This window comes from Ambystoma mexicanum, chromosome 1p (assembly GCF_040938575.1).
Source record: "Ambystoma mexicanum isolate Mex_15411 chromosome 1p, UKY_AmexF1_1, whole genome shotgun sequence".
Classification (NCBI taxonomy): domain Eukaryota; kingdom Metazoa; phylum Chordata; class Amphibia; order Caudata; family Ambystomatidae; genus Ambystoma; species Ambystoma mexicanum.
Window position 1 is genome coordinate 989,610,576 of NC_090921.1, and position 27,877 is coordinate 989,638,452.

The 27,877-nt window shown below is 44.1% G+C and overlaps 1 protein-coding gene across 2 annotated transcripts in view; it reads left to right on the forward strand.

Annotated features, from left to right (window-relative positions):
- Positions 1-681: 681 nt before the first annotated feature.
- Positions 682-27,877, forward strand: part of NDRG4 (NDRG family member 4) — an 865,926-nt gene continuing 838,730 nt past the window's right edge. For both annotated transcript variants that reach the window (XM_069654558.1, XM_069654565.1), the window contains exon 1: positions 682-819. The gene's annotated coding sequence lies outside the window, so the exon portion shown is untranslated. The remainder of the gene's footprint in view (positions 820-27,877) is intronic.

Here is a 27,877-nt window from a genome sequence, read left to right on the forward strand (position 1 = left end):
CTCCCGCCTGGCTCCGGGAGTCTGAGGGGGTAGGGGCGGAAGGGGTGTTGTGTTCTATTTCCCCAACCCAACACTGGCTGAGGCTCTGCCCGCCACTGTCCTGTCCCTCTCCTTATCCTGCCTTCCTTGTGCCATAGGTTACTGACCACCGCTCGCTGGCTACAACTACGCTTGAATCCATGTTTGTTTGGGAGGGCTAAGCCATGGCCAAGGTCAATCTTATTTGTCATGCCCTGCCCTGTCGGTGCCAAAGACCTGGTGCAGTGGCATAGCAGATGGCCCACGCAGGATTGACGAATCCGGATTTCTATAGTATGACAGTCCGGTGCCAAAGCTCCCAAGATTTCCTAATTTAGCTTCTCCAATTCGGCATGGACACTGTTCCCAGAGCATCGCGCCGTCCTCCGCCCCTCCCTCCCGGCCGAGAGAAAGAGCGGCAGAGGCATCCACTCGGGCTCTGGCTCTGCAGGCGCCTATCTGGGCCAGCAGCAGCAGCAGCAGCATCGCAAGTAGAAGGGCGCCGCCACCTTCCCTCCTCCCAGCGCCGGGGAGGTGGGGGCTGCACACGTGGGGCTGCACGGGGCTGCACTGGAGAAGGAGGGAGGCAAGCCGAGAGGAAGGAGGAGGGGGCGAGGCTGTTTAGCTGCTCGCAGGGGCTGGGCTGGGACCTGCCATCGGGGAGGAGAGGAGAGAGGGAAGGGGAAACACAGACACAACTTGCCTTCGGTGAGGAGGAAAAGGTGTGCAGACAGAGCTTCCTGACTGATAGCTCGGGGGCCGACAGAGCCCCCTGTACCCATCTCTAGCCCAGCAGAGCGGGTGAGTGCCAGCCCCCCAGCTGCTGTCAGGGGAGTGGGAGGGGGAGGAGGGGGTGGGCCTGCCACTGCCAGCTGCGCTTCAAGGGTGGGCATTGCTCTACTGTGTGAACGCACATACTGCCCAAAGGAGGTGGTGCCCAGATGCGTGTATAGTGCACTCCTTGCCCTAAACATCTGGCTTGGGGGATGCCATTTCACACACAGCCAAACGCGTTGGGTACCAGACCCTGTCTCGCGTCAAACTCCGCCTTTTGGGTTTATTGGGGTGTGCTTATTCTGTGATATGAACGCCCACAGTGTGGGTACCCAGGAGTTTGTATCTGTAGTCAGTGGGCGAGCAGAAATCGAGTTGTCTGCCTGCATCATAATCCTGGCTTTTTTTTCTCAGCTGGGAAGATGAGTCGGGCGCCTATAGGGCAGCTGCTCGACTAGAGGCAGACCTTAAATATGGACCCAACAGGCTGTGGGGATACTGTTAATTATATCGGTTATTGATTTTTGTGTGTAAAGCCCAATAACTTCTCATCCGTAGTCACCCAGACCCCACCAGTGAAGGGGGGCTCGGGTCGGGTCACGGTGCCAGGCGGTTATCTCGCCCCTCCCCTCCCCTCCACTGTATGCCATCAATCGTTGACTAATGGACGCTGCTGGTCCTTTTTTGCACAGTGACAACATTCTGCAGAGGAAGCTGGCAGTGCCTAGGGTCCTGGGGAACGGTGCTGGCAGACCCATTCGCTTTGAGGGGGGGTTCTGTCTCGTCCAATTATTGTCTATGGGCTATGGGCACTGCGCTCCATTACATCTACTCAGCTACCCTCTTTTCCTCTGGTCTCTGCGGCTGTGGTGGGCCTTTGTTCCAGCACCGCACGCTGGGCTTGGCCACTGTGGCAGGGCGTGCTCGAGCCCCCCCCCCCCCCACCCCGGTCCTCCCCCCCTTCGTCCCGCTCATTGAGGCGGGAGCGGGGGCTAAACACGCGAGCTCACTACCTCACCTGCGATCTCTGTTTGGAGGGAGGCCGTCGCCGTCATCCGTGGGATGTGATTGGCTCGGGGAGTCGGCGTGATGAGCCGTGTTCTCTGGCTCTGTCGCTCGCTTTGGGCTGGGTCAGTCACGAGCGGCTGACTGGCATGTCTGGCTCGGGGCCTGTAGGTGTATCTGAACAATAAGGGCTCTCACTGACGGACACCGCCCGCTGAAGTGGTGTCTGGGCAAAGAGTCAGACAGTCGCGGTCCCTCAGTCGTTGCCTTTCATTGGTGACGGGCGCTGCCTGGATCTCTCTTTGCCTCTAGAATGTAAGGGGACAGGGCACTACACTTCCCAGCTCTGTCGGTTGTTTCACACATGGACACTGCCTGTCTCTGTGACCGTATATGTTTTGTCAGGGGAACCGACCTTCACCGTTTTTTTGAATGCGTTTGTCGTTTGCCGTAAACTGTCACTGGACTTGAATATCATCTAAATGGCCCAGGGCAAAGATTGTCTTTGGTCCTGTTTATGTATTTGCCCTGGGGTCTTGCTGTCTCTGCGCCTGCACATGTATTTTACGAGGAGTGTCTCTGGGCCTGTTTATATATTTGAGCTGAGACGCTGGCTAGCTCTGAAATATTCTCTATATGTGCAGGGGTGGACTGGCCTATAGGGAACTCTGGGGATTTCTCAGTAGGGCTCTGCACACTGGGTCTCTTATGTGTGGTAACCTATTTTATATACAAATGTTCTAATAGGAAAAGGGTTGAGCTTGCTGAAAATGTGTAATATGGGGCCACTTTTAAAATTATTTCCAGGGCCGCTTTTGGTTCCCAGTCCACCCCTATATGTGTGTGAGCGGGGGGCCGCCAGTGCCTCTGTTGCTGGTTATGCATTTGCCCTGGGCACTTGCTGTCATCGAGCCTTTACGAGTATTTGACCGGAGGCAACGAGTGTATCTGAGTCTGTGTATATGTGTGCCGAGTGGCCCTGGCTGTTTCTGCGTATGTATTTATTTGCCCAGGGACAACACCCACCTCTGCATCTGTAAATACATTTAAACAGATTTGTCTAACGCTAGAACTGCATGGGGTCTCAAGATTTGCGCTGCCTTTGGACAGGGGCTTGGTTGTCTCTGAGTCTGTACTAATATGTGGGTACAGGCTTTTCTGGGGGGGGGGCTTTGTATGTAGTTATGTATAGGCGGGGATCCAGCTGCCTTGGTCTTTGCACTAGTGTTGATGGATGTGGCCAGTGTGTGGGTCCTTCCCAGGGGTTTTAGCTGGCTGTGGACAGTGGCATCAGCTGGCTGAAGGTCAAAAGTTGGGTGTGGCCAATGGCGTTGGTTATCCCCGTGTTTTAAGGTGAATTCTGTCAGTGACGTTGGCTGTTGGGCCGTGCCCTTACTCGTATTGAGTAGGCATACAGCATGGCTATGAGTCTGTAGCTCGACTTGGGGATTTTAACTGATAGGCCTCGAGTCTGCACCATGGGAATTCCTTGGCAATGCCAGTCTGAGTAGTTTGTGCTGGGAGGCCAGCTATATCTTTATCTTAATTGGGGCATCTCCACTAGGCCCTGCTGGCGCTGTATTCTGCTTGGGCGCAAATGCATGTGGCAGTTGGTTTGGGGGTTGCGGCTGTCTTGAAGTTGGATTTGGGTATTGTTGCTGGTGGTCTGCATTTGGGAGGTTTTACTCGTTTTACCGCCACACATAGCTGTGCTTGGACATCACATACTTAATGTGCCCCCATTGGTAAGCGTGTGCCAAAAGACATTGGCCCTTTGTGGGTTTTTGGGTGTAGGCAATATCTTGTCCTTTTTTTTCTTCAGTTTTGACCCGCATTCCTATTTGATCATGCGGCGTGCCAAAGGCATGGTTATCCACAGACAGTTTTCACTTTTTACTTGTTGAATTCTACCTGACACCTTAACTAGCTGGGGACTATTTCCAAAGAGTGCCCTCTAAGCTTTTTAACTGCAATGGAAGCTGTTCTCAACTGATTTGGGGTGGCTCCTAGCTGAAGTGTATCATAAAACAGAAAGGAACCGTAGGATAGAGGATGACAACATATTAATTTATCTTGTAACAAATATCGACAAAAGATTTTCAATACTTTATAAATCTTTTTAATAAATCACGTAAATCACAATTTAATATAAGATATTTTCAATCAATAAAACAAATGTTACATTCTCAGTAAGGTTCATTCACCATTCATCCCTACCATCCATTCATTCACATTCTTCCTCACCATCCACTCAATGACTTCAATATAAATAACCTAATACATTTGGTCACAATCTACAATTTCCAACGTGAGCAATTTCCAATTCCCTCAGTTCAGTCTTTAGTAGTTTTATCTGCATATAATTATTCCAGTAGTGGGTCGACACATGTTTTGCCTGTATTTTAGGACCTAAATCAGTCCCCTATGTACATCAGCCTTCTTCAGGACATAGACAGGAAGCTCATTATGTCCCGTTGTGCATTGTACGGTGAACAACACCTCTTCCGTCTGAAATGCAGCGGTGTGGGAACGGAATAAGTGGATTAATCCTGTCTGCACTTGTGTGTATTTCCCAAATCAATAAGGACAAACTTCTGAAACAACAGATAGATCATCTTATCAAAATTCTTCTGTTTAGCCAAATAATCCGCAAGTCAGGGATTCAATTCCAGCTAGGAGCTCTATTTATTCAGCCCAGAACAGTCCACGTAGTCCTGTGTGTGGAACAATATTTCACTTTGGCCAATAATGTCATCCGACTTCCTTATCAGAAATCCTCAAATGATTCCTTCTTTGCCCAGGTGATAATCATCCAATACTGTGATGCATGCGGTATTAGCCTCCGTCTTCTTACTCAATGAGTTTTTCTTGTTTTACTCGTGTCAATTTTGCGGTTGCCATATTGCGAAAACATACTCTCGCTTGATGTCTGCTGTCACAGATGACTGTCGGTTTCTCCAATGTGAGCGAGTTGACTAAGAATGAGTATGACTGATTTAGGTCCTAAAATACAGCCGAACCACGTGTCGACCCACTGCTGGAATAATTATATGCAAATAAAACTACTAGAGACTGAACTGAGGGAATTGGAAATTGCTCACGTTGGAAATTGTAGATTGTGACCAAATGTATTAGGTTATTTATATTGAAGTCATTGAGCGGATGGTGAGGAAGAATGTGAATGAATGGATGGTAGGGATGAATGGTGAATGAACCGTACTGAGAATGTAACATTTGTTTTATTGATTGCAAATATCTTATATTAAATCGTGATTTATTAAAAAGATTTATAAAGTATTGAAAATCATTTGTCGATATTTGTAACAAGATAAATGAATACATTGTCATCCTCTATCCTATGGTTCATTTCTGGTTTATGATAATCTTTAGCCTAAAGAACCTAGGATTATTATCAGGGAATCCCCTTTTTTTACTTAATCCTAGCTAAAGTGGGCAGGGCCACGCCTTGATGCCTTGCATGCGCGATGCCGCCACAGTGGCACTTTTCTAAAAAGGGAGAGTCCTTATTGAAGCAGACCTTGCAGGTGTGGAACGGGCCAGTGACAGCAGCATAACAACAACCGTTCCAAATAAATAAAACAAGGTTGGGACTTAACTCTATATACTGCTCCAGCACAATGCTAATATCTCTTTTTTTCTTCTTTCTCTCTTTTTGTCTTTTTTTATTTGTTCGTTTTCCTTTTTTTTTGCCCTTCCGTGCCACATTCATAGTGCAGCAGTCGGAACCCCAATGACTTATGAATAAGAATCAAGACACCCCGGGACTATGACGATAATGGCGTGTAATACACAATGCAAATATTCATAAATCCCCCTCACCTATGGGTCTTTGAGTAATCAACAAATATATAACAATGATATTTATAATGTTAATTAGTGCACACAAAAAACAGAACTGCCTCTTGGAACTGAAGAGGTGTTATTATTAATCCTGGTCAATGATAGCCAATGTGTCCACCTCGAAGGATGAAGGGTGGAGATTCCCTGGCGTGACTTAACGTGCGACTCCATGTCACGTCATTCTATCGCATGATATGTATCAGAAAACGCCATGATGTAACTCATATCACGATATGTCAGGTCATAATATACTGTGTCATGTTATGGCATGACATGATATGTCATATGTCATGACATGTTTTACAAGGTAGCGGGCGCCCCTCTCTCGCAAGAACAGACATGATAACCTGTTCAGATGGGAAATATCCATTTGCATATCAGTCTTTGTCCTGCCCAGGGGCAGTCTTTGTCCTGCCCAGGGGCAGTCCAGCACCGAAATACAATGGCAACTCCAATCTGAACGAGAGTACCACCAGCAACCCCATACACGTGTTTCACCCTTGTTGGGGATCATCAGTGAGGTGAAGCTGATGCCTCTCTAAGCACAGTGAGAGGGAGACCACGTCTGGTTGCCCCCAGGAGACCTAGGGTTACCAATCCCAGGTTCCTTAAATAATAGTTTTACAAGGTAGCGGGCGCCCCTCTCTCGCAAGAACAGACATGATAACCTGTTCAGTGGTTATTAACCACTTGAGAGTTCGCAGCCACTGCTTTTACACACTGTGCCTTTCACAGATGGGAAATATCCATTTGCATATCAGTCTTTGTCCTGCCCAGGGGCAGTCCAGCACCGAAATACAATGGCAACTCCAATCTGAACGAGAGTACCACCAGCAACCCCATACACGTGTTTCACCCTTGTTGGGGATCATCAGTAAGGTGAAGCTGATGCCTCTCTAAGCACAGTGAGAGGGAGACCACGTCTGGTTGCCCCCAGGAGACCTAGGGTTACCAATCCCAGGTTCCTTAAATAATAGTTTTACAAGGTAGCGGGCGCCCCTCTCTCGCAAGAACAGACATGATAACCTGTTCAGTGGTTATTAACCACTTGAGAGTTCGCAGCCACTGCTTTTACTCACTGTGCCTTTCACAGATGGGAAATATCCATTTGCATATCAGTCTTTGTCCTGCCCAGGGGCAGTCCAGCACCGAAATACAATGGCAACTCCAATCTGAACGAGAGTACCACCAGCAACCCCATACACGTGTTTCACCCTTGTTGGGGATCATCAGTGAGGTGAAGCTGATGCCTCTCTAAGCACAGTGAGAGGGAGACCACGTCTGGTTGCCCCCAGGAGACCTAGGGTTACCAATCCCAGGTTCCTTAAATAATAGTTTTACAAGGTAGCGGGCGCCCCTCTCTCGCAAGAACAGACATGATAACCTGTTCAGTGGTTATTAACCACTTGAGAGTTCGCAGCCACTGCTTTTACTCACTGTGCCTTTCACAGATGGGAAATATCCATTTGCATATCAGTCTTTGTCCTGCCCAGGGGCAGTCCAGCACCGAAATACAATGGCAACTCCAATCTGAACGAGAGTACCACCAGCAACCCCATACACGTGTTTCACCCTTGTTGGGGATCATCAGTGAGGTGAAGCTGATGCCTCTCTAAGCACAGTGAGAGGGAGACCACATCTGGTTGCCCCCAGGAGACCTAGGGTTACCAATCCCAGGTTCCTTAAATAATAGTTTTACAAGGTAGCGGGCGCCCCTCTCTCGCAAGAACAGACATGATAACCTGTTCAGTGGTTATTAACCACTTGAGAGTTCGCAGCCACTGCTTTTACTCACTGTGCCTTTCACAGATGGGAAATATCCATTTGCATATCAGTCTTTGTCCTGCCCAGGGGCAGTCCAGCACCGAAATACAATGGCAACTCCAATCTGAACGAGAGTACCACCAGCAACCCCATACACGTGTTTCACCCTTGTTGGGGATCATCAGTGAGGTGAAGCTGATGCCTCTCTAAGCACAGTGAGAGGGAGACCACGTCTGGTTGCCCCCAGGAGACCTAGGGTTACCAATCCCAGGTTCCTTAAATAATAGTTTTACAAGGTAGCGGGCGCCCCTCTCTCGCAAGAACAGACATGATAACCTGTTCAGTGGTTATTAACCACTTGAGAGTTCGCAGCCACTGCTTTTACTCACTGTGCCTTTCACAGATGGGAAATATCCATTTGCATATCAGTCTTTGTCCTGCCCAGGGGCAGTCCCGCACCGAAATACAATGGCAACTCCAATCTGAACGAGAGTACCACCAGCAACCCCATACACGTGTTTCATCCTTGTTGGGGATCATCAGTGAGGTGAAGCTGATGCCTCTCTAAGCACAGTGAGAGGGAGACCACGTCTGGTTGCCCCCAGGAGACCTAGGGTTACCAATCCCAGGTTCCTTAAATAATAGTTTTACAAGGTAGCGGGCGCCCCTCTCTCGCAAGAACAGACATGATAACCTGTTCAGTGGTTATTAACCACTTGAGAGTTCGCAGCCACTGCTTTTACTCACTGTGCCTTTCACAGATGGGAAATATCCATTTGCATATCAGTCTTTGTCCTGCCCAGGGGCAGTCCAGCACCGAAATACAATGGCAACTCCAATCTGAACGAGAGTACCACCAGCAACCCCATACACGTGTTTCACCCTTGTTGGGGATCATCAGTGAGGTGAAGCTGATGCCTCTCTAAGCACAGTGAGAGGGAGACCACGTCTGGTTGCCCCCAGGAGACCTAGGGTTACCAATCCCAGGTTCCTTAAATAATAGTTTTACAAGGTAGCGGGCGCCCCTCTCTCGCAAGAACAGACATGATAACCTGTTCAGTGGTTATTAACCACTTGAGAGTTCGCAGCCACTGCTTTTACTCACTGTGCCTTTCACAGATGGGAAATATCCATTTGCATATCAGTCTTTGTCCTGCCCAGGGGCAGTCCAGCACCGAAATACAATGGCAACTCCAATCTGAACGAGAGTACCACCAGCAACCCCATACACGTGTTTCACCCTTGTTGGGGATCATCAGTGAGGTGAAGCTGATGCCTCTCTAAGCACAGTGAGAGGGAGACCACGTCTGGTTGCCCCCAGGAGACCTAGGGTTACCAATCCCAGGTTCCTTAAATAATAGTTTTACAAGGTAGCGGGCGCCCCTCTCTCGCAAGAACAGACATGATAACCTGTTCAGTGGTTATTAACCACTTGAGAGTTCGCAGCCACTGCTTTTACTCACTGTGCCTTTCACAGATGGGAAATATCCTTTTGCATATCAGTCTTTGTCCTGCCCAGGGGCAGTCCAGCACCGAAATACAATGGCAACTCCAATCTGAACGAGAGTACCACCAGCAACCCCATACACGTGTTTCACCCTTGTTGGGGATCATCAGCGAGGTGAAGCTGATGCCTCTCTAAGCACAGTGAGAGGGAGACCACGTCTGGTTGCCCCCAGGAGACCTAGGGTTACCAATCCCAGGTTCCTTAAATAATAGTTTTACAAGGTAGCGGGCGCCCCTCTCTCGCAAGAACAGACATGATAACCTGTTCAGTGGTTATTAACCACTTGAGAGTTCGCAGCCACTGCTTTTACTCACTGTGCCTTTCACAGATGGGAAATATCCATTTGCATATCAGTCTTTGTCCTGCCCAGGGGCAGTCCAGCACCGAAATACAATGGCAACTCCAATCTGAACGAGAGTACCACCAGCAACCCCATACACCTGTTTCACCCTTGTTGGGGATCATCAGTGAGGTGAAGCTGATGCCTCTCTAAGCACAGTGAGAGGGAGACCACGTCTGGTTGCCCCCAGGAGACCTAGGGTTACCAATCCCAGGTTCCTTAAATAATAGTTTTACAAGGTAGCGGGCGCCCCTCTCTCGCAAGAACAGACATGATAACCTGTTCAGTGGTTATTAACCACTTGAGAGTTCGCAGCCACTGCTTTTACTCACTGTGCCTTTCACAGATGGGAAATATCCATTTGCATATCAGTCTTTGTCCTGCCCAGGGGCAGTCCAGCACCGAAATACAATGGCAACTCCAATCTGAACGAGAGTACCACCAGCAACCCCATACACGTGTTTCACCCTTGTTGGGGATCATCAGTGAGGTGAAGCTGATGCCTCTCTAAGCACAGTGAGAGGGAGACCACGTCTGGTTGCCCCCAGGCTTCACCTCACTGATGATCCCCAACAAGGGTGAAACACGTGTATGGGGTTGCTGGTGGTACTCTCGTTCAGATTGGAATTGCCATTGTATTTCGGTGCTGGACTGCCCCTGGGCAGGACAAAGACTGATATGCAAATGGATATTTCCCATCTGTGAAAGGCACAGTGAGTAAAAGCAGTGGCTGCGAACTCTCAAGTGGTTAATAACCACTGAACAGGTTATCATGTCTGTTCTTGCGAGAGAGGGGCGCCCGCTACCTTTGTAAAACTATTTGTTAAGGAACCTGGGATTGGTAACCCTAGGTCTCCTGGGGGCAACCAGACGTGGTCTCCCTCTCACTGTGCTTAGAGAGGCATCAGCTTCACCTCACTGATGATCCCCAACAAGGGTGAAACACGTGTATGGGGTTGCTGGTGGTACTCTCGTTCAGATTGGAATTGCCATTGTATTTCGGTGCTGGACTGCCCCTGGGCAGGACAAAGACTGATATGCAAATGGATATTTCCCATCTGTGAAAGGCACAGTGAGTAAAAGCAGTGGCTGCGAACTCTCAAGTGGTTAATAACCACTGAACAGGTTATCATGTCTGTTCTTGCGAGAGAGGGGCGCCCGCTACCTTGTAAAACTATATGTCATGACATGGTCTCGCTGTGATATGTTACAACTTGTCACGCTATGTCATGATATGATGTGTTATGCTTTATCATGCTATGATGTCCCATGGCATGACATTATATACAAAGGTGTCCCATTGGATTTATTTAAGACAAAATAAACGTTAGTACTTATTTATGTGATGCAGCTTAATTGCATATTTTGTCATGTTGCAGAAGGGGGAAGGAGGCCCAGAAAGTGAGCATGAATTCACCAACATTGTTGCTCACAAAGTTACTTGGAAACAAATTACTAACATGGTTACATGGATAGAGAAGAAAAGGTGTGGACGCACAGTGGACGTTTAAAAAAATACAATGTATTAAATAGTAATTATCAAAAAATATAATAGATTACCCAAAGTTTCATGAATACTTGCAAATATATACATATACATAAATATCTCTGCTACTTGGAGTAACCAAATTAAACAGATACACAAATAGAAAAATAAAAGAAATACACAAAGATTTTTTTTAAAAGACCAAAAAAAGTAGGGAGGGTTTTATTAACCGTATAAATTCAAAATTGATTATTTATGAAATAAATCAAAACATTAGATGCTTACAGAAAAAACACAAGTTCATGCATTGATTGAATAGACAATCCATGATAAGGAAATAATTCCAGTAGTTCCAATACCAAACTCTTTGGTCTTGATACGGATGAAGTGGCAACTGACAAATTATGCAGTGACGTTTTGTCAAATTTTAATATAATGCTTTCATCAGGACCAGAATGTGAGAGCTGTGCCAAATCAGCACCTGCTCTTTGTAAAAACTGCCACACTAATAACTTGTGGAATATTATGTTCCTTGTTTAAATTGTCCCGATGCTTTCTTTTGTGAAAGGCTGCTCACGAGTGGCCATGGCATGAAGTTAAATTCCTAGTAAAGTCCCGGTTTGACTTTCCCATAATCTCCCAGTGTGATATTCTTAGCAATATTAGCATTCATACGAAGTGCCGAGTTTGGCATTCCCAGTAAGCCATACTTTCCTGGTGAGCTACCAGTTAGAAATTCCTAGTAAGCTTCCAATGTGACATTCAAAGTAAGCTCATTGATTAACATTCAAAGTTTGCTCCCGATTTGACATTGCAAGCCAGCTTCACATTCCCAGTAAACCACTAGTTTGACGTTCACAGTAAGTCTGCCATTCGCAGTAAGCCTCCATTTATACATAGTAAGCTCCCACTATGACGTTCCTAGGAAGCTCATTGATTAACATTCATAGTACACTCCCAGTTTGACATTTCAAATTAGATTACAGGCAAACAATCACAGTACACTTGACATTCCCACTGTGGACCCAGCATGACATTAGCTGTAAACTCCAGTTTGACATTCAGAGTAAGCTTAATATTCCCACTAAGCACCCAGTTTGACATTCCCAGTAAGCTTTGCATTCCCAATAGACTCCCAGTTTTACATTCCCACTAAGCATGACATTCGTGTTAATTTCCCATTTTGACATTCCCAGTATGCTCACATTTACACAATTCCAATATTCTGTACGCCTTGCATTCCCAGTACATTTCCAGCGAGACATTCCTAGATAGCTCCCAATATAAGATTCACAGTAAACTCATTGGTTAACATTTAAAGTAAGCACGCATACAATGTGTCATTTACAGGAAGCACTCAGTGTGACATTCATACTAAGTTCCCAATTTGACATTCCCATTAAGCTCCCAGTTTGGCCTCTCAAAAAGCTCCCAGTTAAATATTCACAATAAGCTTGACATTCCAATATGCTCCCAGTTTGATATTGCCAGTAAGCTCCTAGTAAATGTAGCATTCCAAATAAACTCACAGTTTAAGATCACCACTAATTTTGCATTACCATTAATCTCCCATTTTGACATTCTCAGTAGGACCCTATTTACACAATTCCACTAGTATGCAATGAAAATCCAACACCAGCTCCGAATGTCATGGAAAGCAAGCTGCCACTGGCCAGGTCAAACTGTAAAGGCACAACACATATAAAAATGCCCCATAGATGTTATATCATGATATGATGTCATGGTTTGTCATGTCATAATATGTTATGACATGTCATGATATGACATTCCCAGTGAGCTCCTGGTTTAACATTCTAGTAAAGACCCTATTGTTGCCAATAAGCTTGTCGTTGCCACTAAGCTCACAAATTGATACTGCTAGTAAACTCCCCGTTTGGCATGCCCAGTAAGGTTGGCATTCTCATTGAGCTCCTTGTTTGACATTCCCAGCAAGCGTGACATTTCCACTAAAGTCACAGTTTGAGATTCCTAGTAAACTCACAATTTGACATTCCCAGCATGGTTGGTATTCCCAGCAAACTCACAAATTGACATTCCCAGTATGCTTGCTTTCCCCAAAAACTCACAGTTTTACATCCCATGCAAACTCATTCTTAAGAAGGTTGGCATTTCCTGTAAGATTCCAGTTCGACAGTCCTTGCAAGCTTGACTTTCCAAATAAGCTCATAGTTTGATGTTCGCAATAAACTTCAGTTTGACATTGTCACTGATTTTGACATTCTCATTAATCTCTCAGTTGAACATCCCCAGAAAGCTCCCAGTTTGACATTCCTAGTAGACTCCTATTTTCAATCAAAATACAAAACCAGCCAACAAAATCTTGGAACCAAACTTCCCACTGGAGAAAACCTGCCGGTTTATCTCAAATGTAAAGACACAAGACATGTCATATCATGGGGTGGTGCCAGGTATTGCCATGTCATGGTACATGATGGCATGTCATGCTATGTCATGGAATGATATGACTTTCCCAGTAAGGTTGCATTTTGACATTTCTACTAAATGGGTCATCGTCAGTAAGTCCACAGTTTGACATTCCCGTGAAGCCTCCAGTTTGACATTCCTGCTAAGCTCACAGTTTGACTTTTCCAGTAAGCATGACATTTCCACTATGCTCCCAATGTGATATTTGTAGTAAATTCCCCATTTGACATTACCAGCAAGGTTGGCATTCCCAGTATGCCCCCAGTTTGGCATTGCCAGAAAGCTTGGCATTCCCATTAAGCTCGAAGTCTGACATCCTAAGTGAGCTCCCAGTGGGACATTTCCAACATGATTGGCATTCCCAGTAATGGCACTGTTTAAGATTCCCAGTAAGCTTGACTTTCCCACTAAGCTCACAGTTTAACATTCATAATAAAGTCCTAGTCGTACATTTCCAGCAGAGTTGCCCTTCACTGTAAGCTCCAAGTTTGGGATTCCTAGTAAGCTTGGCTTTCCCAATAAGCTCTCAGTTTGATACCCAGGGTAAGCTTCAAATTTGACATTCTGAAGAAAGTTGGCATTCCCAGTAAATTTAGCATTTCCAGTAAGCTCTCAATTCGCCATTCAGAAAATCTCAGGTTCACATTCCCAGTAAGGTCCCATTTTCACATGTCCAGTAAATCCACAATTTGAAATCCCCACTAAATTTGACATTCCCATTCTGCTCCATGATTAAGATTCTCAGTAGACTCCTAATCTAATATGACAGGTAAACTTGATTTCCCCATTAAACTCTAAAAATGACCATGGGATTAACAAATGACTCAACACACGTTGCCAATTCGCTATTTGCTTCATTGTTTTCTGAAAGGGATTAGGATTGACTGCTCCACCGGAATGGGGTAAAACCTTTACAACAAACGGTTGGCGTCTTTACAGATAGGAAGGTTAACTTTCTGTCTGAAAGGGCTACAGGATTGAGCATTGTAAAAGTTCACAAATAGGGCTGGAGAAATTTGAGTAAAACTGCGTGTATACACTATATTGTGCTTCATGATCTGGGATTTCAGGAGCTGTATTATAATTGTATGTTTGTGATATACTGATGAATTGTTTTTAATACATTTAGTATATATTGTGTAGCTTAGCACTTTACTTTAATCATAGGATTCTATTCTTATGTTTGTACAGAAGTTGTATTTTGTATGTAAAAAATGATGGGCGGGGGTTGTAAAATGGTGCAACATAGATGAGATTTGGGAACAAAACTAAATGAAGTTACAGAAGTGTATTATCAGTTCATTATAGAGGTGGAAGAAGTCAATGCGACTGATAGATTGATTACATCCTGTGCAGAATAAGAAATAGATTACACACTGTGCATAAGATACAGCACAGCACCTGCCAGTGTACCTATGGAGAAGAAATAGACCGACTAAAATTGAGGGTGTTTGCCGTCAGCTCTCACTATAAATAAAAGTCTGCCTCATAACCCATCCTTGCAGGAGATAAGAGAACTTTGACCCTCATTGATTGTGACAGAGCAACAGAAATAAATGTACAATGTGGAACCTCCCAAATTCCATCCTTCAGTATTCCTCTTCCTTCTTTCTCTGTAAAATGAGTGAGGCAGTCCCCAGTAGAATCCCCTGTGTGCAGAAGACCACTAGAGTCTGGTGAGAAAAGCAACCCAATGGGCGTACCGAGTGCTTCCTAAAGCACCCCAAAGCCTTTTTCCATTTTGAGGACAATAACAATTTACCATCAGCCACCACGCATTCATCTCCTTGCCCTGTAGTAGAAGGAGAATAACTGAGAGAAGTTAGATGAGGCAGTGGGATCTAGTCTACATCAGCATCCACTGCTGCACATGCACCAGGAAAAGGCAGCCATTTCAGGGCCATTTTAAGGGATTTTTCAGACCTGTGGCCCTAGCACATTTGCACCCATCCCACAAACCAAAGCAATTAAGGGATCCAAGCATCTCTGTTTACCAGTAACCCCCCCCCTGTCATCTAACCACAACCTATAGAAGTATAGCCTCCAGAGTGCACTGACCCCTTCACCTCTGCTGGAATCATAACAATAAACAAGTAGCATTTCAAGGGCATCATTAGCAGTCCACAATGAAGGAGCCTGTGTTCTAGCATAGGTACAACACACATTCTAACAATAGCAGCCACGAGGAAGGTGCCCAGGCTACGGTATAGAAGCAGGACACAGATCAGTAACCATATGAAAAATCTACACATAGCCCAGCAGAATTCAGCAACAATTACCCAAGAATATGCTATTAAAGAGTTTAGAAGCCACAAGGAAGCCACTCTAGCATGGATACAAGACATAGACTGGCAGCCATGTGAAAGGTATCGTGCTCTAGCACAAATCCAGGACAGTGATTCGAGGGTAGGAGAAAAGTACTGACAGACGTATCATCGAGACAGGTTACATATTGGCACCCGCACAGAATGACCATCTGATGAAGCATTGATACTGCAAGAAGATACACACAGCATATAATAGAAGGAATAGAAATGACCAGGAAGGTCAGTGTATCTGAACACACACTGAGATTAAAAGAGGACTTTCAAGGGGTGTTACCAAACTACTTTGAGGCATGCACTATACAAATGGTTACTATTATTTTACATGAAGCAACACTACGGACATCTACGCCATTAGCAACACATTTGCAATGAAATCACTGTTAAGGATTGGCAATTTGGAAATATTTACAGACTGACCACTTTGATAGGTTATGCACCTTGAAAACAAATAATGTGCCTACGATCGCACAAGTTGGTTAAACAGCAAAGTTGGGATTTGAGCCCAATTTGTAATTTCTGCACTTGACTACATGGCTTCCCAGGTTCTCGTCACACAGGAATGTGCAATAATTTGTGAAAGTTTGAATTACATGAAGTAAAATAATATGTTTCTTTTCTGTTGACCTTCCTTGGAAAGTATGCAAACCAAATGATAAACCAACATAACAATATTCCTTATATAGAAATATGTTATGCAAAAAGGAGCATGACTGTACCTTTGTTTTCTGCATCATAAATGGAAGTCTACAAGTACCTGAATACTACTTGATGTGAGCGTAAAAATCGCATCTGGGGTTTGCTACTTTATTTAATACATTTTTACTTTACTTTCTTATAGTCGTTGGTTGCAACTTACTTGTAGATTTTTTTTAATGATGCAAAGAAGCACATTTGAAATTCTAGAAAAAAAACAAAACCGTTTGTGTGAAAGAAGCTTGTGGCATTTACTTGGCTGCCACTCGTCTTGGGCCCCTTCCACTCGAATTGGTATTTTCCTAGTCGTTCACTTCTAGGCTCGTCCCTTTTTCTCGTGGCTGTTCTCTCTCCTCCCTCTGCTTAATTTAGTTTCTGCTCCATTTGCCTCCTTTCTCCTAAACTGTGGAACGTGTTGCCTCTGTTCGTTCTTCACTCACTCTTGCTTCCCTTTCACCCCTCGGTGAAAGCTTATTTTTAATCTCTTTTACACTTATGCTGATTTCCCATTGTTAGATTGTGAAATTGATATTGTTTATTTCATTCAATTCTACCAAGCTTTGGCAAAAATGCTCTATGCATTCAAATAAATAAATAAATACGTGGTCTTTGTTAAAGGAAAGAGAGGGCAATGGGCTAAAGAATGGCAACAGAAAATGAAATGGTGAACCTTTCACTGAAGACAGCCTAGTACTACATAAATAAGAACTGCCCAGGATCACTGCTGCATTGTCCAGTAGCAAAGCTGGGATGTAAGCCTTGCACATTGGTTACACTGTCTCTAATTTGGATACCAAAACAGTTCTCTTGAGTAACATATTATGCTCTTCTTTTTAAGTGGTCAATAGACCTGTACTATGCTCATACAATCTTGGCGATATTTCTGCAGGTACGTTGATTTGTAGCACAGTTAGTATCACTGTCATCAAAGTCAATATGCACAAGTTTATCAACTACAGTGAGAGGGAAGCCTAAATCAACTTTGCCGGGAATTGCTTCTGTGATATGGCATTTGAACAGAGATCTCTTCAAGTACTTAACACACTGAGCTATCTTTTTAACCATGTTGGCACTCAAGCAACTCAACATACGTTCAACTTCGGTTATTGCATATGATCAACATTTTTCCCAACCATAGGTGAAAACGCCAGACCAGTTGTGCCATATTGACCGCACAAACTGTTATGTACTACAGAAATCAAAAACTATAACAGGATTAATTAATCAGGTTGGAACATTGTCATGAAGATCCGGGCAGGTGATGAGTGCTTCAGCAATGCACCAAACAATATCTTGACACGTGTAACTTATGTCTTGTAAAAAATGTGCACCAACATCTCTGCATCTGGCAGCCAGTTGCATGCCCCTCCCAGAATGTTTTTTCACCTATTGAGGATGTCTCAGATCCCATTGAGCCATCCCTAACAATCCTCCCAGCCTTCGCCGACCAGGGCACATAACCTCTCAAACTAATATCTTCTGCTTTGTGAATTTCCTGCAGTGTGACAATACAGATGCGGTAAGAAAACCTCCAGAGCCGGGATTATAATTTTATTGCTGAATCCAGATGATTTACCATGATGCTAGTGATACAGACCTCCCACTTTCTTAAGGTCTCCTCTCCATTTCCAGCTGCGGCGTAGCAGCTAACCATTGCATTCTTCCATATCGTCCCCTCTCCAACTACTTGCTTATCCACTTAATCAGATATCAGGGTAATATTGCCATAGCAGATCACAATGTGTCCCACTAACTCACAGAAGACCATTATGAGGTCATGCAGTGGCCTTACAGCTATAGGCCTTTCTGCACCCCCTTTTCTGGCTTTAGGTTTGAACAAGGGGTTGTCTGTGCCCAAGTATGGGCAGATCCTCTACTCAACCTCTTATTTTCATAAGGCTGCTTTCTCACACCACCTCCACCACCCAAGGCCACAATTTATCTGGATCTTGATTCCATCTCCACACTTATGCTCTTCACATGTAGCCCATTCAAGTGAAGTGGTTAGTGGTTTCTTGACTAGGTTCTACACACCAGGAGAAAGCAAACATGTAATGTAGGTAACATATAGTGGTCTTGGATAGTGAACCTCTGCCATTTTGGCAGCCCGAGGTGCATGGCTCGTGAATAAAGGAAGAGGCAGAGGGGGAGGTTGGTGTGGAAGCTGAGGTGTTGATGAGTTTTGACCAGAAGTATCCAAGTCCCTTGCATCAGGCTGAGTCTATGTGGTTTGTGGCAGTCATGTCAGGTGCACGTGTCCATTATGCCTCCTGTGCAGATGAAAACTCACATGAAAATGGAGTTGGACTTTGATGTCAGTTTTTATAGAATTAGGAGTCATATAAGAGGTTTACGTTTCATACAGGTATGCAATGTACATCTCATATACGACTTATATACATGTGAAAACGGACCTCAAATTCAGTCCTGACTCCTATACATCTCTGAGTTTTCATATGTATAGTAGTGTGCATGTACAAAATGTACACCATAGGCATGTAAGTATAGAGTTCATATAGAAGATGTATATTCATTCTGCGCATGTGTTATACGCCCCCTATACATTTGAAAACTCAAATGAAAGTCTTGTCTGACTTTGATGCAATTTGTTGTACATGTAGGAGGAGTAGAGGAGTTTTACATGTCATACATGTACCTACTTTACATCTCCTATACGTCCCATATACGTATAAAAACTATCATCAAAGTCAGTCCTGGTTTTGTAGTGAATTGTCATATATTCTACAGTATACATGTACAAAATGTACTTCTCCTGTGCATATATATACAGTTTCTATAGAAGAGACACATTCATTCTGTATAGTGTGAGGAACCTGAGGGCGTCCTCACTTCCTTCCCCCTGATTCCTCCTCTCAGGTGGCAAGCGAAGGGCCATCGCTTCTGGATCTCGACCCTGGGGGTGGATATGCGAGGGAGGATCATCTGGTTAGAGGGAACTTTGGGAGGGGATGTCCTTACGTGAGACGTGGTATCCCCCATTCCTATTTCAGAATGGACCTTCTATACTTCAAGCCTTTGTAGGCTACTGTCAGCCCTTTCCCCTTTCTTCCAAAATGTCCCCCAAAAGCACCACCTTAACACTAGGACGAGGAAGAAACCAACTAGGAGGACACATCCTCATTTGGATGAGAATGACATATGTCAGCTGTATATTGTTAATACACACACATATCAGTCAAGTACCAAGATGAGGAAAAATTAACATATAGTTATGCACACTTCCTTTAATTCAGATATCCCCAAACACCACTCTGGTACTGAGACAAAGAAGAGGGCTATGGAGTTGTACCGATGGAACAGCCAGGCATGTTTAGTTAATGAGTTTCACTATGGTCAGGCAATTGAACTTGATGACCCACACCTGTGGTCATTTTACAATTCTAATGAGTACAAAAAGACTTGCCGCCCAGCAAAAAGGGGAACACAGAAGCGGGCTGCAGAAGCAGTCTGGAGAGAAATTGGCTGGAGAAGGAGGACCGGAAGACATAGGAACTAGGAGCCGTGTCAGGCGGGAGAGTGGGACGCCATGGCAGAGGATGGCCACGAGAGGGTCTGGAAGCCCTGCAAGCTCTCCTTGCCGGGTGCACGCAGCGGTAGCTGTGGAGCGCCAAAGCACTCCAGTTGCCACAAGAGTCAGGCGAGCGAGCAGTGATCTCTATTACCTCCGTGAAGGGAGAGTGGAGTCATGGAAGCTGGAAAGCAGTGCGAGGAGCAGAGGGAAGCCGAAGGGAGCTGCTGTGTGGAGCTGGTTAGTGAAAACAAGGAAACACTCCTACCGGAGCACTTCGGGTGCCTGAAACACACACTCTTGAATTGCAAATTAACTGAAAATGGTTAAAAGCACTTTTGAAGGCTGAAAGAAGTGCTTTAGAAAATCAAACAAACTGAAAGTTATTTGCAGTTTTGAAGGCTTTAAACAGATACTTTTGAATACTGAACCAATTGGAAAACATTATAAGCACTTTTGAATGCCACACAGAGCAAAAGCAAGTTATGAGTACTTGGGAATAGAATGGAAGCAAAGTGGTGCAAGTATCAGATACCACAGGAATAATTGTTTGGGATACAAGTGTTGGCAAACGCAAGAGAATACCAAGAAGAGTATGAGAGAAAAAACCAAGTATTGGGCAAAGCTATAAGAGTTCAAGGAACTGTAGGTTAAGGGAAAACCTGTATTGGCAAGAGCCAGAAGACTACAGAAAGCGTAAAAAAGTGCATGGTGGCCAATCAAGCACGGTAAAGTGTTGGAAGAGTGTGACAGTGGTGAAAGAGATAAGTTTCACTGACAAAGGAAAGCAGTGGACAATTGTTGATGAAAAGCAGACAAGAAGGGGTATTGGTTGTGTGACTTTTAATGGGTGGACCGTGTGGTCCAACAACTGCGACTAGACCAAGTGCCACCTTTATGGAAAAAGCCCATGAAAGTATCCATAAAGAAGCTTGTGTTTTACAACACCCGCTTCTGTGATTATGAAGTCAAGAAACAGACTTATTTTTGTGAACCAGTGAAAAGCACTTATAACAAGAGAGCTGGGAAGTGTCTCAAGGAATGTTATTGTTTTGAAAAGCTGGAAGATTGGAACTTTTGGGGGAAAGGAACCATGATATCTTGTGAACTGTTTTGAACTTGGGGAATGGGAAGCTGATTACAAGCCAGGGGCTGGCAGAAGCTCAGAACTTAATTTCGAACACTATTTCTTTTGATGCTGACATCCCTACACATTGTATACAATCAGTTGTGAGGGCAAGTATAGTATTTGGAGGCAGACTGTTATTTGATTTGGACATTCTGACACAGACTATCCATAGTTCCTTTCCATAGGGCAAGTTAGGCCTTACTCCATCTTGCATTTTAAGGTAAATAAAACCTTTGAGTACACATTTGAATCTGTATATGTCTACTTCATGATGCCTTCACAAAAGCTAAATGTCAAAACTTGAATTTCTCAGAATTGGTCAGCAAGTGCTTGAATTTTTTTAAGTGTGCCAAATATTATAAGATGTAGGTGCACACTAAAAATCTTGAAAATCTAAAAATCTTGAAATTTAAAGCAGACAGTTTTTTTTGGGTCGAAATTTTTTACTTTTTCAAATGGGGAAACCCCAAGTTCAAAGCTGATTAAAACACAATTTAAAAAAATTTGTATCAAAATATAACATCGTCCATAAAAAATACAGACATTTTCTGCGTTGGGTTAGATGTCTCCAAAATTTAATGTGTACATTTTTCAGAATTGCTTATCAAAAACTTCAAATGTTATTAGAAAAAGTTTTTTTCAGAAACTCCATAGACAGTTCATCTTACCTTTAACTATTATATGCGCTAGCACCAAAGCATAATGTATATACATATATATGTATTACGTGTTTGTGTATATATATATATATTTATATATATACATAAATATATATAGATGACAGAAGAGGATGGAAGAGGTGTACTCTTGGTCTCTGCACAATACACCTCTCAGATACTGATGTTCTCCTACCGGTTTCTGTACTCATCACATCGCCAGGGAGGCAGTCTTTGCTTGCAGCTCAGAGCCAGTGCAGGTGTTGTTAATCAATGTCAATTATGCTGCAAGGACGTCTGGCAGCTGTAGTTGTTAGGTTTGCAGGGAGCCTGCTCACCCTCAAAACACCCACAGCGGTGGCGGCAGAGTAGCCCACAGTGTGGCACACCAAAGCAAGGCATGTGTCGCCCTTGTGCTGCATCCTTTTGGAATCTGGAGCCCCCACCTTCCCGAATTCCACAAACATGGCATATACACATATATTCAGTGACAAATCTTTATATGAAGAAGCCTTATGTTTACAGCACAAAATCTAAAAACCATAGAAATTCAGCAGTTATGGTAAGCTGCACAACCATAACTAGAATCCCATCGTGCACGGCTTATACCAAAACACATGACATCATGGCACATGACATCACAAATGATATTGATGACACAAGCCTTAATGCACCCATACAAATATATTCCTGAGGACTATCTGACCAAACGGAACCTTTGTCCTAACACTTGTGCTTAGTGAATTTCAAAATGGATTTATAACGCGCCTTAGGTAGACCAAACTACATCAGGGTATCCACTTAATTGTCATCAAATAAGCACCAGAACACGCAAGCAGTGGAAGTGAAGGGAAGTGGAGGGCCACCTGTTTTGTTAGGTAGAACCAAAATAGGGATTTTCTAAGATCATTAACTGCGTCCGGTTTGGTCAAACAATATCCCCTGCTCTAGATGCACCAATGGTCCTGAGTCCAAAATGTCCAGGCTCTGTTCTATAAAGCAAGGTTCCTTAAGGTTCAGTCCCAGGATAGTGTCCAACAAAGTCACTCACAGTCTAGGTGAGATAGAGCATGTATTGGTAGGGAGATTTCTCACCCAAGTGCTAAATTCCCTCTACCTTAGAGCCCTCCAGCTCTTTTTCTATATTTTGGGGCTTTGAACTTTTAATTTTCAATGTGTTTTACTTTTGTATTCTTTGGTTATGGAGTTTTAAAACAACTCCATAGGCATAATCTTTTTCTGTGTGTCACACAGCACCTTCAGTGCAGTGGCACAGGAATGTCTTTCAGACTTCCCAAGGTTTAAATACCTTCTCTGGGACTGACTACTGTCTCCCAGAGCATGTAAAGTTAAATTGACTTTACTGGTCTCTTTTAATGTACTGACCCAGCACACACTATCTTACTATAGAGTGCTGGAGGGGTTGCCTAGCTTCTCCTGAGTCAAAACACTCATGTAACAGTCAAATGTTACCCTTTCCCACTTTAAATTACTGGCGGCAGTGGTTTAGATCAAACTACCATGATTTTTCCCTACCGCTAACAAAGGTAGCTAAATATCGGGTCAGCCATGTTTTTCAATATGACGCCCAAGACCTGGTCGACTTTTTTCACGATTTCTTTTAGGAAAGGTCCTTCTTGTGTTTGTCTCTGCACGCCAAACCAGGTTTGGTCCCTTTGTTAATCGGCCTTTGGTGGGCTTCAGTGCAGAAGCCCTCCTCTGGCGCTAGGGTGTCTGGGGTGGACAGGATGTGAGGGAGGTGCCCGAAACTTCCTGTGCTTAGTCTCCTAGGAGACCTGAATGCACTCTGGCGTGATTGGCTGGCTGGCTGTCCTTGGTCTGTTTTATTGATCCTTTGTGTAACTTGTTCTACTGCTCACTTAAACTCTTGAGATAAGTCTGGCTGCTCAGCCATCGCTACCACTTTACTGTGTAGTACAGGCTTATACCAAAGGTGAAATTGTGCTTACACTTGTAGTCCTAATTACATGTAGTGTTCCCAAAGGGTACTGCAGGCGATTCTGCCTAACACTGGTGTACAGTAGTGAGGATAAAGTATACTTGTTACATTTAGAGTGCTACTTTTACCTTTGTTCAAATAACCCTCACAAGGCTAAGCAACACTAGAAAAGCAATTGTATTTTCGTGACTGATATAGAAAGCTACAGACAGGAGACCCTAGTGACTTTAAATGTTGATCAATTGAGAGATATGTGTAAAGCTAGGAATCTCACTGTAAAAGGCAAAAAAGGTTGAATTGATAGAAAAGTTTTTAGAATACCAAAGTCTGAGGAGTGGGTCTGAAACCCCAACACCTGCAGCAGATGTGGAAAATGTTGATGAGGATGATATGTCAGAGCCCAGCTCTAATATTGTGGATGAGTTAGATGAGGCAGAAGAGTCTCAGAATGTAGGCTCTTTCTTACCTCTACCTGCTCATAGGCCTCAACCTTTGACCACGGGGACCCCATCAGGTCCAAACCTAAATCCTGAATTTGTCTCACTTGAAAGGATGAGACTTGAGTTCAATTTTAATAGAATCCAAGCTCAAACTGAAAGCAAACATCAAGAACTTAAACTCAGAGAAATGGAGTTGAATCATGCCACTTGAAATGAAAAAGGTGTCTCTTGAAACTGGTTCTCTCCCAGAGTCCTCTAGGTCTTCCAGTCCTAAGAGGCCTCGCATGCACAAAGATGCAGTAAGTATGTATGAGGTTAAGCTAGATATTTTGGATTGGTTGACTGCTTTTGAATCTAACCATGGGATTCAAGACATTACAGGGAATTGTTGGGTGTCCTGACCCACGTTTGAGCTATCATGCTGCAACATTTGGTGCTATGGGCTTAGAAAATCCAAGATGGCCAAAAAGCCCACATGTGCGCCAGAATCCAGGAGAACCACGCAGTTTGTGCGCACACCAAAATGGTTACCTAACTTGCCACCCACCAGTGTAAAGAAAGATCTTTGTTAACAAAATCCACTGTTACTGATGTCAAAAAGTTGCTGAAATTGTGGCTCATCGGACCACTTTAAAGATTCAACCCTTTTGTGGGGTTCCACGTAACCATTTTACTGTAAGGAGCCCCATCAAAACAATGTTAAGCAAGGATTTACTACCGTGTAAGAACCATTCCTGTTTAGAATGCATTAATCCAAGAAAGATCCCAAAATTGCATGCAGTACCCGCTTTTGACTGAGGGCGGCGCTAGCGGTCTAAACTCTAACAGGGAAACTGCATGTCAGGAGTTGCAGGAGAGGCCTTTACATCAAAGGCTGGGAGTTAATTAAAATCTTAACCACATGCTGTTCCCAGAAGACAATCTGATTTAATTAACAGGCCAAAGGCTGGGAAACCTCTCACCTCCAGAGATTCACACCAGGAGTTAGAATCTCACATGACCTCTTGATTGATAGAAGGCAGACTGGCTGGGAGCCTCCTGGAGACCACACAATAGGCTCTTGCACTTGAATAGGATATGTTGATTTTGACTGTTTCCTGTCAAGAAAGGCCTGCCTGCCAGAAGACACATGTGATCACTGACCCACCCAAGTCTTGGAGGCGGACTCCAACACTCTGAGAACTGAATTGAAAGCAAAATATATATTTTACAGAAACACTGATAACTCTTTGTAATCAAATGACAGGAATGTATAACTTTGAGAGCCTTCATTTAAAAAATGTACCTTCGATTCAAGCCCAAACTCCAATTTGTGTGAGGTTCTGGGGCAAAACCCTGCTATTTATGTATACTACAGACTCTGTGTTTAAGCTAGAGACATGGGAGTTTACTGGAGTATGTATGGACAGGCCGTGTACATGTGTATAAATCTGGAGAAAAATCTGATGTTGCAAAACCCACTAAAAAGCACCAAATGTTGCCATTTCTGAATGCAAGCACCCAGGAAGAGCAGAGTTTGAACAGGGTATACCTCATGTGATATGTGATGGGTGCATGTAATTTCAAACCACTGTGTATCTATGAAATATGTCTTTAGGTCAAATATAGATTGTGTGTAATTTGACAGGGGAGTGTCCTTTCTGCAAGCCATTAAATGACATCGCTCTGACACTCCACTTCTTTTCCCCAATCAAGAGAGAAAGGAAAGCTTGACCAATGGGCAGTTGAGAGAGGGGCTGGCTAGTGATGCTGCACACACACCCACTTTCAAAAGACATAAAAAGAGCCACTGGAAGCTAGAGAGGGGATTCAAATCCAGTTGCCGCAACACGCTCTGCCGGACCATACAACATCCAGAAGATCCCAGATTCAACACTTAGACTTTAAAACTCCAAAGACCTTGATTCAGAACTCAAAGCAAGGGCCTAAACCCACAAACTGAGAACTCTTCTCAGTAGGCCTCAGCATCCAGCAGACCTAACAGCGGTAGCACCATCCAGGAGCCGTGCAGATCAGCGCTGGGTCCAGAGAAAGCTGTGCAGAAAGATCCAGAAGCAGTGCCGTACCCAGAGAAAGCGGAGCAGTATCCAGAACCAGAGGCCAGAGATCCAGAGTGACCCAGACCGCTGTTAGCAGAACCAGAGAGCTGACCCAGATCACTGTGAAGTGCAGAGACCAGACCGGAGTCCAGTCCAAAACCTGACCAGATCCGTGGGGAGGCCCATTCCTTTTAAAATTATATTGTGAGTACCTAGCAGAACTGTGCAGAACCTATCCCTTAGTTAAAATAATCTAATGCAAGCTATTTTAACTTAAGTAGAACTGTCTCCTAGAGATCCTGTCACCTGTCATTCTTAAGCTGCGAGCTGTCATCTGTAATTCCAAAGTTGCACGCTGTCACTTGTCATTTTGAGTTGTTTTAAATCTGAAAATCTACCTTTACTAAATCGTTCATAACTCCGGAACCATTTGGGCTAGGAACGAAAATTGACTTTCATTTTGAAGCTGAGATTCTAAGCTAACCCAATAAAACCCCAACACGATAGTGCCACTCTTTATAGATGTTCTGTAATCGCGAGACACGCAATCGGAAATATTTACCGCAATTCACGATTTCACCTGATTTCAGTCACGTGTAAAAATCTGCAGCTGCTTGCCTTCCATTAAAAAAATTTGTTTGCAATCTGCTAATCATCCATAGAGCATTGCTAACCCGAGCCTGAACAATATAAAGTAGCCATCACCTACCCTGAACCTCTAGAGGGAATTAAAGGCATTTTGGCGCATTTCACTTCCTTGCCACCACATTCCAAAGCATTTTGGGCCTGTGTTTAAAACTCCGACCTGTTTTCCTCTAAGCTTGCTGGGGGGGAACTGAATTTCGTATTGTATTGATTGCATTCCTGAGAACTGTGTGCTCTTCTTTCCATCTCCTTATATTGCATAAAGGGGGGGGGTGAATTTTCAAAGAAAAGTGATTACATTGTCTTTTAGTGAAGTCGTATCAAGTCGATTTCTGTGCTGCATTCTTTTTCATCTGTGCAATTCATTGAAACCCTAAAGCATTCTCTGATACTTTATTCCCCTGTTCCTAGTCATAAGTCACCAGAACTGTGCTATTGTAGGATTGCTTATTGCTGATTACTGCTCATATGCCTAAGTGTGCTATCAATTATTAACTTATTATCAAAGTGTGATATATATATATATATATATTGTTTACATCCTCAAATAAACTGTTTAAACTTGCAAAACAGAACTACTTCTTGGCTCAGTGGGGTCAGGGGGATTCCGAGAGAGGGGTGTTATATAGGGGTAGTCATCCAGAACTCATGAACTGGACATAAAGATATATCAATAAGGGTTTCCATTCAGTATCCCAGACTAGGCATTGACTTAGCTGTAGTGCTGGATTGAATCCTCTTACAAATTGGGGGCTCGAGCCGGACGTTTGGGTTAGATCTATCACTTGTGCAGATTAATACAGTGTGCCAGCTGACCAGATACACATATCCGGTCGGATCACCACGCTGTGTTACGCTGTAAAGCACTCCTCAAAGGAACGCTCTAAGGAAAAGGTCTGTTTTGCAAAAATAAAATACAAACTTCTGTAAGTCAGGAAGGAACTCAAATTCCAGAATGACGACCTTGGTAGATATGAAAATAGCCAGAGAACACTTCTTACATAAGCTATTTGTGAGAGGTGAGTGGACTCATCAGGATCAAACGGTCTGGTTGCAGGCAATCGCGCAACAGGTCACTGAAACAGGGTCAGATATATGGGGAGATCAGGGTCCCCTACATGTGGCCCTGAGTGAACTATACATGGCCCCTAAGGCCAAGGATGAGCACAACAAGATTGCCAGGGTAGCGACATATTTATATTTACATATGGGAGCCATGCAGGACAAATGTGCTGAAGGCCAAGATCTGGCGAGTAGGC